General features: G+C 39.4%; 1 protein-coding gene across 2 annotated transcripts in view; it reads right to left on the reverse strand.

Moving 5' to 3' along the window:
* Window positions 1–12,690, reverse strand: part of CRIM1 (cysteine rich transmembrane BMP regulator 1) — a 205,106-nt gene that overhangs the window by 133,320 nt on the left and 59,096 nt on the right. The window lies entirely within an intron of this gene.

Consider the following 12,690-nt stretch of genomic DNA (forward strand, 5'->3'; position numbering starts at 1 on the left):
TAGTTATTATTACACCACAGTCCCATTCTCAGAAATAAGAGACTTTTTTTTTTTTCTTTCTTTTTTTTGGATGCGCCGCGTGGCTTGTGGGATCTTAGTTCCCTGACCAGGGATGGAATCCGGGCCCTCAGCAGTGAAAACAGAGTCCTAACCACTGGACCGCCAGGGAATTCCCAAGAGACTTATTTTTAAACAAATGAATTAAGCTAATATAGTTTGCTGGCAAGAGAACATTTTAAACATGGAAGGTCTGAAAAACGAGATATAAGGAGAAAGAGGGCAGGAAGTTGGAGAGAGAATTAAATATGTGTGAGTTAAGAGCTCAAACAAATACAAAGACAGGAGACAATAAGACTAAGAGGAAATAAGAGTCAGAAGTAAGAGATGAACGTTGAAAATGAGCAGAGAATGGAACAGGATTTTTAAGTTGCAGGGTCAGTAGAACAAAGAAAACAATCACCTCATTGGGCCTTAATGCTATCAATTTGGTATGAATTTATTTATGAGCTGTCATCATTTCTTAATCTCACCACCAGATATGACCACTGTATATGACCACATCCGAGGTATTTCAGATGTGCTGCACAGAGCACCCGTGTCAGAGTATTTCTAGAAGTCCTTCTTTGATTTATTTACTCATGCATTTCTCATCTTTAAATAATAATTGGCTCCAGAGAAAATAAAATGAAACCTTATGCTCAGATTCTAACTTAAGCTTCAGGAATAAGAAAAGTAATATTAAAAGAGCTAGCCGCTCCCGTGGCATGAGACCTCTGTCTTAAAATCAGTGCATTCAGTCTCTTCAACATGACAAATAAGTATACCAAGAACTTGGCACATTACAGAGAACATGGAATGTCAATGCCCTGCGTGCAGCTTTAACAAGCTGCCAATATCAAAACTACCTTTTCTGGGATGCCAGGGAATCTATCTTGAGTGGCAATAAAATGCACTCTTGTTAATAATGCAAATAGGGGACTATAACGTTAACCTAAGTACTTCAAGGAGCTGCAGTTTTTACTGAATCACGTGCTCATCCTGACATCAATCTCAACTTTCCAAAGAGGTACTAGATGTAAATCAAAATGACAAAGCTATTAATGAAACTGACTAAAGTATATGTACGTTTCAATGTTGCAAAGAGTCAACAGGGCCTCTCTCAACAAAATTACCATGTCTCCTAATAACAAAGAGCTGTATGTATGACCAGAAGTCTAATTTTAAACTTTAGGATACCTTCTTAGACATGAAGCCTATCAACCACTTTACTGAATCGTCAGAAAATTTCCTTAAACATGTTAGTGTTGAATTAGCAACATCCACTTATATTTATCACAGGGCTAATGTCAGGATAAATCAGCTTAATAATTACAACAGGAGAGAGGAAGGGAAGTGAGGAGGAGAAGAGATAGAAAGGAGAGCCTGGATTTGTATCTGACTTTAAACAGTAATGGTCTAGGACACAAGTCCAGGATCACCTAACAGATAAAGGCAAGGAAGGCTCTGAGAGGATAAATGACTTACCCAAGGTCACAAATCCATGACGACTTGAGGACTGAGACCCAAGAGAAACAAAACTTTCAATCAAGGCAATCTACCACAGTTCTCTGAATCCTCTCAACCTAGTTGCAGAGAGTTGTGGACGCGACTTCCTATCGAGAGAAGGTAACTTTATCTCATTTTGGGGGCTGATTCCTTGGTTTAGCGGCTTTACCACCTTCGCATAGTAAAGGGGGCCTGGACACGGCAGAACAGGAGCCAACGCGTGGAAAGTCTAAACATCAGTACTTAAAGTCTGTTGTGCCATCTGGGGCCTTGCACTCTTGTTTTGTGCCTTGAATTTCTCCCTCCCTTCTGTTTATAAGCATACTTAAATTTCTAAAATTCAGAAAGTAGAAACCACTCTTCTTTTAGATCTTACATTACCTTCTGGCGACAATTCTAACCTACTCCTGTTCCTTTCGTCACTGTTTGGTACTCACTCACAGCAATGTGCCGGCCACTGCGAGCCCCACGGGAAGATCCGCATTGCCCCTGCACACGTGGGTGCTTCTCCATTCCCACCCCACCTCCTGGGTCTGGAGGGCCCTTTGTCCTTCTCCATCTATTGAATCCCGTCCATTCTTCAAGGTTCAAATAAAATGCTACCTTCTCTGGGAAGGAATCTTATCCCTGACTTTCCCAGTCAGAATATCACTCAGCACCCTAGTAGACTTTTTCCTGTACCTCCAATCTATGAAAATACTTACTTCATTCCACTTTCTATTCTAGTGAATTGTTTTCATGCCTGCCTCCCCAAGAAAACTGGAAGTATCTGAGCTAGGGCTACATGTTATTTACTGTTGTGTATGTGAATGTTCACTGCAGTAAAATCTTCTTTGGTAAGAATTTGTGACAAATTTATTCTGGGTCTTCCTATTACTGTTTTTAAGATATCATAGATGCAGTGGAGACTGTTTACCTTTGAAGACCCTGGAAGGATCCCAAACTCCAACCACCTAAATAACAGACCCCTGAAATAAAATAGATGGAATCCAGAATAAGGAAAACAAGAGAGAAAGGTGAATTAAATATATGATCTGCTATAATAGAATTTTATTATTTCAGGCTACCAATTCTTCCATAAACTGCATTAACTTTGTTAAATGGGTAAATATTTTAGGTTAGCAAAAAAAAAAAAAAAAATGAGGTGCGTTAATATTGCTGGAAATAGGCCAACATACAAGGCTATTTCAGTGTAATAGCGGAAATGCAATGATAGAGGTAGATAGAAGAGAAACAAATTAGAAGTATGGAGGAAGAGATGATAAGGGAAGAAAGAAGAGGGGTGAGGAAAAGGCTGTCAGGAAAAGTTACAGAGCAAATTAATCACTGTAGACACAGGAGCTAAGTGGCCTGGATAGGAGTCAAGAACAAAAGAATAAAGGAAGAATTACAACATCTACATTGAGGAGAATGACATGCTTCTGCAGGGGACACATTGTCCAATGTGAGTGAAGGGATTCTGATTAGAGGCTGTTGTGTCTTTGTTATCAGCTGAAATGTCTAAATTGATTTGGATTCTCTTCCTACCTCTCTGCTCCCTAACCCGCCCACCAATGTCTGACATGCTGAAGGTGGAATCAGAAACAGAGCCCTGGCAATGACTTTCGCTGTGCAGCTGGCCACGCTCTGAAGCCAGGACAGACTGGGCTCAGGAAAGAGGATTTTCAGCTACAGAACAGATTCTCCCATTAATCAGGAATGGTCATGGGAGGAAGAATCTGAGCCAGTCAGCTACTGGTTTGGATATTGCTAATAATTTCTCTCTTTGGTTTCTGGAGGATCTGTGCCAGGGTTTCTTCCAACTACACACAGCAAGTATGATTTTGCCTTTGTATGTGAAAAAATTGGCAGCAATAATACCGAAAAGAAATGTGACTAGGGCCAAAAGGGTAAGCTTAAATGAAATTAGGCATAAGTAAAATCAAGTGACAGGTCAAAAAATACTAAACCTATTATGTCTCTTCCTTTCAAAGGATAAATAGAGTATTACAGTATGAGTCGGTGTCCTCTTTTCTATCACCTGGAAATCCCTAGTAATTACATCCTTCTCTCCTTATCAGGTCAATGGCAATTAATATTCATGATCATGACCCTGAATTTTTCCAAATTCTGAATATCTTTTATACTTGAGGATACTTTCTGACAACCAACCTGTTTCTACTATCTCTTTATTAACTTTCTATTCTTAACCCCTCTCCTTATAAGCCTGCAATGGATCCACAATGGCTATAAGATAAAGTCTAACTTTTAAAAGTATGTCATGAGTGATCTTTTATAATTTAGTTTTCATCCATTTTTTCAGAATCATCAGACATTTATTAATTACCCTCTAGGTGCCAAGCACTGTCTCTGCCTTCAGGGGATATGGGCAGGCATGCAGGAGAGCAAAATGTGGTATAAGTACACAGCCTAAGAAAGTATAACAAGGTCCTACCACATTCAAACACAGGTCCTCGGCTAGGGGATTGGGAGAATGGTTTAAACAGCATGGGGCCTCCTCCTGAGCTCACGAGTGTGCATGAAAAGGAACACACATGCACTTGCATTTCCCTAGGTGGCCTTGGTTCCCTCTGGGATCCTAGTGTCAGATAAATCATGCCTGAGACAGGAGATGCATGTTGTCAGAAACGTACAGAAAGAATCTGTGAACAATTTTAAAGAGAAGCTAAGCAAACTGGGGTGTGGGTTGTACTGACACTCCTGGGGAAGAAATAGAAGCATTCACCAAAGATCAGAGAGGAACACTGCCTATGGCAGAGCCAGAGGATTAGATAGTCAGCAGAAGACCAAGCTGAGGAACCACAACCAAGATGGAGTCTTAGAATTTTGCTCTTGTGTTGCAGACAGTGATACACGTTAATGACTTAATTTCCAAACACCATCACTATATGAAGAGAAGGACTCAAAATCACCCCTACTTTGGTGTATTTGTTGCATTTCAAAGGGTAACTTTGACTCCACCTAGCTGTTGCCCAGTCTTCCCCACCTCAGGAAATGGCACCAACTGTTGAAGCCAGCAGTGTGGGGTCAGTCTGGAGCCCACCTCTTAACCTGACCCTCAAATCCAATCACTTTGAGACTTTTTAACTGTACCTCTAAATGACACACAGAATCCACTCCCTTCTCTCCACCTCCTCTGCCAACACCCCACCTGGCCACGAAGCACCCTCTGGGCTCTCCCTCAGTGCCCTCCCCAGCCCCCTGGTTCCACCTACCTCCTGCTACAAGACACTTTCCTCAGAGCAGCCAGAGTTCACCTTCTTAAAAAGGGCATCCTATCAATCTCCACCTGAAGCTCAAAACCCTTTAATGGCTTCTGATCACACTTAGAGTAAAATCCAAACTCCTTATCTTAGAGTCTCTGTGATTTAGTCCCTCCCTAATCTTCCACTTCCTCTCCTGCCGCTTTCCCCACCCCACTTGCTACACTTCAGCCCCTAAACCTTTCATCCCCCAGCACACAGAGCTCGTTCCTTCACTGGGCTTGCTGGGTATGGGTTCACTCTGCCTAGAATGTTCTTCCCTAGGCTCCTCGCACAGCTACTTCCTTCTTAACTTTCGGTACCACTTAAACATCATCTCTTCAGAGACTTTTCTCAAGCTGTCCTATTTTGGTCTCGGCATTCTGTTATCCAACCGCACTTATTATACTTTTGTTTATGGCTTTTATTTATTTTCCCCATAAGACTGGAAGCTCGGTGTTACTGGGACCTTGTCTGTCTTGTTCACTCTGTATCTACCACAATGTCTGACACAGAGCGAGTGCTCCACAAATATTCGTAAAATGAATGCATGAATGAATAAATCAGGGGAAACTACAGAGGCATCTGCTAAGGGCAGATGACTATTCCCTTCAACTTGAGTTTATAGGATAAATATATTCAATACATAAACTTCAGACAAAACAAGCTTTTGTGAGTCAGACGGCTTTGAAAACTACTTTTAAAGCTACTTTTTTTTTTTAACATCTTTATTGGAGTATAAGTAAGGCTACTTTTAATTTTAAGTCTGTTAACATCTCTGCATACTAGTACTGCTTCCTAACTTTTCCATCTCAGAACTACACAAATGGCCCACAAGCACTGGCGATGCCAAAGCCAGAGGGTCTTCAGCAGTGAGTGGCTAAGGTGACCACTGTAAAGAAAGACATATGTTACCAAACTCAACTCCTATGAAAAAAAGAACACCTAGGGGATGCTGCTTCATATTATTCAAGATCTCAAGGAAAGCTCACACACACAGAAGCTTATTGGATGTAAAGCTGAGAAAACATGAAAATATGAAGATGTTCACAGCTTACTGTTTTGATATGAGTATTTAAATCAATGGGAAATCAGATGCCACTGTTTCATTCCCTAAAGTTTTCAGTGACCTTTCCTTAGTGATAAATGATACACATGGCTGAAGAGTACTAACAAAGCTGAAATAAAGCACCCATGTCAACATACATACACTTTATAAGAATTTTAATTAAACTAGGTTCTCTTCTCAAGCTACCGGAGAAGCTGCTGAAAGAAACAGCTTCAAGCAGCTAAAAATCCAGATGCAGATCCTCAAACCATATACAGATGAAATACTTCGAACAGTGGCAACGACTCAAGAAGCTCAAAAAAAAGAACACTGACTGCTAATATGAAGTCTTGAGTATGTATACATGTGTTTATGTGCACGTGTGGAGGTACCTAACTTTATACAAAATTTGTATTTGTGTGGGATTCTGTTTGTTTGTTTTCCGGTTCTAGGCTCCCTGTGAAACAACAAGCCATTCAATGAGGCCCTGCCATGGAGGGCAGAGCAGAAACATTGCTTTTGGCCTCACAACTGTCCTTTCCCGCTTGTGTGAGAAGCCTGTGTTGACTGTACTGTGAAAAAAATTTAAGGAAAGAAAAGCTCTACTGTTGTAACTGTGCCAAAAAAGTATAAAGAAACAAACCCAGATGCTAGAATGTGAGGCATTTCCTCTGCTGTGTGACTATGTCCTTTAACTGAAGGTCAAAAGAACATTAAAGGACTTCAATATTTTAAAGCCCGAAGTGGATATTTTTGTGGCCCTCTCAGTTTCTACATGCCAGTGACACACGTTTAACTGACATTAAACGAGCAGAATTTATTCAGAAGCATTCAAGGGAAATCCTGGTATCGCTTTCAAACGCGATTTACTTAAATTTCTAATGCTCTCTATTAATACAGATTGGCTCATTTCCCTGACTGCTTAAGTTTTTCCAAAATGCCACTAAGTGAATAAAGTCATTTTTAAGCCCATTCACAGTTACTACCTCCCAATCCCTCAATATGTCTATGTGCTGTAATTTCATAACACTTTTTTCTGGGGACATTCATTTATTTCTGATGCTACAGATAACAGTAAATAAATGCAAGATAGAATCACTTTATTTCTCTTCTTAGGAAGTACTTAACATCAGATTTGATAAAGACTTCAAATGTGTTTTCTGGTAATAGAAAACAGTACCTCAGCCCATGGGAAATACAACAAAATCAACCATGTTTCATTATGTTCAGAAAACGTTTATCAAATGGGCCACCCCATTTGGTTATATCACTCGTATCAGTCAAAGTCTTCAAAACATATCTGACAGAAAGGAATCTTTAAGAGCTGGCAAAAATCTTGATAGAAAGGTTAATATGATTGAGGAATAGACGAGTAACTCAAAACCATGAAGCATCAACTCAGTATGTGATTTAATTAAAATCTCTCTGAACCGAGCAGTGATACAACTATAAGATGTGGCAAAGATGGTATAGAGGTCTCACATCAATCAATAGAGCAGTAAAACACAGCAAAGAACTCCCACTGCAGAGCTCTGAACGGCCATATGTGGAGGCTCCTGAGAAACACTATTTCACTTGGGGTGATCCAGAATCACCTAACCTCAGAAATGTGGAGACTTCTATTTTCTGTTGATCTTTACCTTCTTCCCTAGTAGTCTCCTTCCCATATATAGAAAATTGAAACAGTTTGTCAGTTAACAACCACTCCCCTTTTGTTTACCAGAATTCTGAGTTATTCACTGGAATGTTTTAAATAATTCTGTTGGGAGTCATCATGGTTACTAATGGACATACCATCTAATCATGACCCGTAGCCTCTTGTCTACCCAGAGGGAGACAAGCTTTCTGACTTGTTGCTCTCGAAATGTCAACAGAAGGAAGACAATTTTCAACGTTATCTCTCATATTTCCTTTGCTGTTCAAAGGGTCAGCTTCACTAGCGTGTGGGAAGCAGATAGACAACACGGTTTAATAGCAAAGTTGGGTGTGGTTGTTATGGTGATAAGGGAAATGAAAGTGGAAGGAGTTTGAATAATATTTATTTGAAGACTCTTGCCTTGTCCTCTATAAGCTATTCACAAAGTGCATAATATTACACCAATTCTTAAGAAAAACTGTTGGAATGTAGAGCTGGGGCTTAGATTCTACGACTAATAGATGAGCAAAATTCTCAGAAAACTCTTAATGAGAGAAGGTAACACCATTATCAGCACTGTCATATTTAATAACATATAAGTAAATACAGACATATACATATCAGGTAAGATAAAAAATAATCCTATGGTTGCATTTATTTCCATGTATTAACTATTATGCCACCATGTGTGTACATGTGCTTACATACATCTAGCTATTGATTCATATATGCACATGGGACATATGTGTATAGATCGCACTTTCTGGCACAGAAAATACACAAATGCACATGTGACATGTATAATTTTTTTTATAGAAAAAACATGTTTCCTATGCACATAAACACACTATTATAGATCCATATGGGGTATACTCTCTGAATTAAAGATGTCAGCTTAGTTATTGATATATCTAAAAGACCCTCAGGGAAAACACTATAATACAGCCTGAATTTAGGTAGACACAAAGTCAGGCCAGGCGGCATGAAAGAACACATAAAATTTTGGGGAGTTCCACGTCACACTGAGATGTGACACCACAGCCTAATTTGTCTGAAAAATTCCTGATGGAAAAAAAATAAGTTGGCTCTCAATTAGAAAACACTCAGAAGGTTCGTTCCACTGTGATTAGCAACCCGAACACCAAAAGGCACCGGGGACATATAAATAGGATCATATTATATTTTCCTTTTACTGCCATAGAGATAAATATCACTTTATATATTATAGGTAAGGTATTTAGGAAGTTTAAAAACCTCACTAATTGCCCAGATCTGGGTCAGAAACAATTGAGATTGTTAGATTTTGTTTCATGCTTTAGAAGTAAGCCAGCCAGGTCCTCTGAGGCCATAGCAGGACCACCATGGGACAGGTCACCAGTGCCCTTGCTCAATGTGGTTTCAAGGATACTTGAGGAAGCCACTTTAAATGCACCTCTGCCATGAACTCAAACCGCATCAAAACACTGAAACAAGCTTCCTTTCATGTCCACTGTTGCAAAAACACACCCCTGATATTTATAAAAGCTCTGTGAAGCAGACTGGACTTTATTTTTGCCAAAACAGCAAAGAGAGTAAATAACAGTCTTTTATATAATTAAATACATAAACAAGATCAGAATGTTTTCCAGACACCTTTGAAACGCCCTTCTATTAAGGGAACAACTGGTCTTACCTATCTTTCTAACTTTCAGGACTTTGTGACTCTTAAAAACAGACCATGGGAACAGATTTTGATGAGGAAAAAAAATCCCTTATTTCATTTTCCAAACTGGGTAAAAGGAAAAAAAAATAAGAAGGACACGATAAAATATGAGCTCATTTTACCGACACGCAGCTTTTCTCTATGTCTATAAAACCTGGATTTTATCTATAGACAAATACACGGATATATTCAGAAAAAGGGGTATCAATTTTTTAACATTATTAAATTCCTGTATTGTTCTTTTGTTATTGCAACAGGAAAAGAAAGGCTACTGATAAGGAGAAAGCACTTTACTTGCTTTTCGGGAAATTAAAAAAAAAAAAGAATCCCAGCAGCAGAGAAAAGAATAATGAAGTGTAGGAAAACCAGGAAGTTATCAGCCAGAAATGAAAAACACATCCACAATTTAAAGGAACATTCCAGTCTCTGAAAAACTCACACAAATATTAATTCATTACATGTTAATTCCTTCCCTCTTCCAACTTTACAGGCATTACTTATACTGTTACTTCCTCCTGATGCAAAGAACACTTAGAAACAGAGACCGAAAATCAAAAGCAGGAAGGCACCCTATAAAAGGTGTATCCCCAGCTTTAGATGTTTCAACAACCAATGTGAATCCACTATCCTTATCTTAGAGACTATGCACCATTAGACGAATGGTCTCATAAGTTTCAAAATAAATTATTCAAATGCTCAGAACAATATCTTAGTGGTCAATATGAACTAAGGAATGAGTCAAATTTTCCTTTTATTAGAGCATTTCTAATTTTAAAAAACCCCAAATATTGAATTTTAGTGCTCTTAAATAACTTTCCTGAGAAAGTAAACATTTCACAAAGAAGATATAGCACCAGCTCTGGAAGTAAATATAGTAGTTCTATAAATCACAAAATAGCTTGTAAACTGATTAAGCTTTGATTTATTTTTTATCAGTATCTTCTAGAATGCCAACCATGTACAACACAATTCAGACCAGGAATGGCCAATCTGCCCTTATTACAACTGCCTGTGTGCCCATCTCATCTCTCCCACTAGAGGCGACATCCTTTCCATGTCTCCTTGAATGCCCCGGTACAGCTGGGCTGGACCCAGGTCCATGCTCCCCAGGTGTGCAGGACACAGTCAGGAAGGGGCAGGATTAACTTTAGGGATTCTTGCTCCATGCTAAAGAGTTCTCCTCCTTCTGGGCTGAATTCCTTCGATAGGAATTTCACAATTAGCAAGGATTATAATGCGAATGCTGGATGAAGCAACATTCTAGAGTGTAATCGATCAATAAGAGGTAAGTATTTAAACATTTTCCTAGATTACTGGTGCTGGTGGTAAAGAGAGAAAGGATGCTGGGCTTTTGAGGTGGGAAAAATCTGAAAGAACAGAATGGGGTGGGCTTAGGGGAGAAAAGACAAATTTGGCAGTCTTCACCATTTTCTCCTAAATTAGCTCTGTTAGCCTACAGGAAGAAGTGGAGGAAATTGTAGCTTTGCCTAGAGGTATATCTTTATGCGTGATTATATGCATTCATGGCTGTCTCCTTCCATTAATAAAGATTTTCATGTTTTTTTAAAAATTAAAACCCTCTTTATTCAAAATGTTTTTTTTATTGTTGTTGCTTTTTCCTGGAGGATCTCTTAATCAAGGTACTAGGTAAATACTGGCAAGGCTGGGAAATGGAAAAAACACACTACCTACCAAAGAATCCTTACCTATATTGATAAAATTATCAGAACATCTGAAATGACCACTTTTTGATGCAATGCAAATTCCTGCTAAAGCGATCATGCTCCCAAACTCTTTCTTGAACTTCCCTCTGAACAGACTTTTTTTTTTTTTTTTTTTTTGCATAAGCAGAACAAATACAATCCACCAAGCTTGCCTGAGTTATCCAAAACCCCAAGTTATGGTATGGGAATACTGATTACACTAATTAATGAGGTTTTAATGGCTTGAGTTTGGGAATGACAACTCCTGATGGTCCACACCCTCTGCGACTCTGATGGAGACAGCTGGCCTGAGGCCGGAGGACACAGAAGGGGCAGCTGTAACTCCTCTCAGAGAGGCCGTGCTCTGGGAAGTGGTCCCCACTCGGGCTCCCTTTGCAGCAGCTCAGAAAGCCTCCTGGGCTGGGATTCCAGACCCTTTGCTCATGTCAGGAAAAGCCTCTGTGGGGGCCAGCATTTAGACAGACACAGCTGGGCAAAGCAGCAACTCAGCAGCTCTGTGTGATAGAGCACACGCCAAGCCCTGGGAATAACTGAGAGGTCACCTACAGCCAAGTCAGAAACCACAAATTCGCAAGGGACTACTCAGCGCTACCCAGAAGCTAAAACGTTAACCTGCTAAAGGCCAGCTTTAGATGAATGTTTCTTAAGCATCCCTGGTAGGTGGAAATACAGTTTTCAGCATGGTCCCCAAAGAATACCATTTCTCTGGCTAAAGGTGTCAGGTTGTTTTTTGGCCTTTTAACAGTGAGTGTGTTTTTTAAAACAGTATTACTAAGCATATGGTATTTAATCTTGAAACAAGCATACACTTGTAGCAAAAACTGTTCACCTACAATTTCTGGTACTCCTGTCACTAACCTGGGAGAAGGTATAGGAAGAGGACAGACAGATGGTTGAGCTACACACAGCTTGGGACAGAAGAGATGGGCTGAAAGTACAGATAAAGAGCTAAAGCAAACAAAGGGGAAGGACATCAATAAACAGAACAAAGTAGTACTGCCAATTTACCTGTAACTGTACAGCAAGCATCCTCTAAGGGTCAGATTGAAAAAAAATTTTACACCATTTATTGTAACCCCAAAATGATTGAATGAAATGCCCCTCTAAAACACACACACACACACACACACACACACACACACACACACACACACGCTCCTATCTTAGCACAAGGATATAACAAATTTAATCATGACTTTTTTTCCTGCTAGGCACAAGAAATCACAACTACCAGAAGGTCACTGCATGACTTCCAACAGTTAAAATGCAGGTATAATTATATAGTTATTCAGTCAACTGCTCCTCTCCAACTGGGCTTATGCAAGTTCCCCGAGTTTCCTGTTTTGATTTCCCAGATACTTGAAACTGGTTTCCGCCTCTTGGTAGATGTTTTGGTTTTTTTTTTTTTTCCTCTGTACCAGTTATCAAGACATCAAAATAACAATTTGTACCCAAAACATAAAACTCTAAAGTACTGACTTGGTTGTCAACGTAAATAAAATACTTATGAAAATAAATAACTTTGTCTACACTTTCCCCGGGATGCTGCTGGAATTTAAAGTGAAACACGTGTATTTAGATTGCAAAATCATTTTACATATATGAACCAAACAAGGAAAGATAATCACATTATCAACTTATGACTTTTTATAGAGGGTAACAGCAATACAGATTTAAAGTTGCATAAAAGCCTTACTGCCTTAATTAAACAAGTACCTTAATGGCACTTGGCCAGCTAAAGCAAAAATCAAAATCAGGGGAACCTTGATGGTAAGGAGGTGAAGGTAAGGTTA

The sequence above is a fragment of the Balaenoptera borealis genome, assembly GCF_965194805.1.
Source record: "Balaenoptera borealis genome assembly, chromosome: 15".
NCBI classification, from domain to species: Eukaryota; Metazoa; Chordata; class Mammalia; order Artiodactyla; family Balaenopteridae; genus Balaenoptera; species Balaenoptera borealis.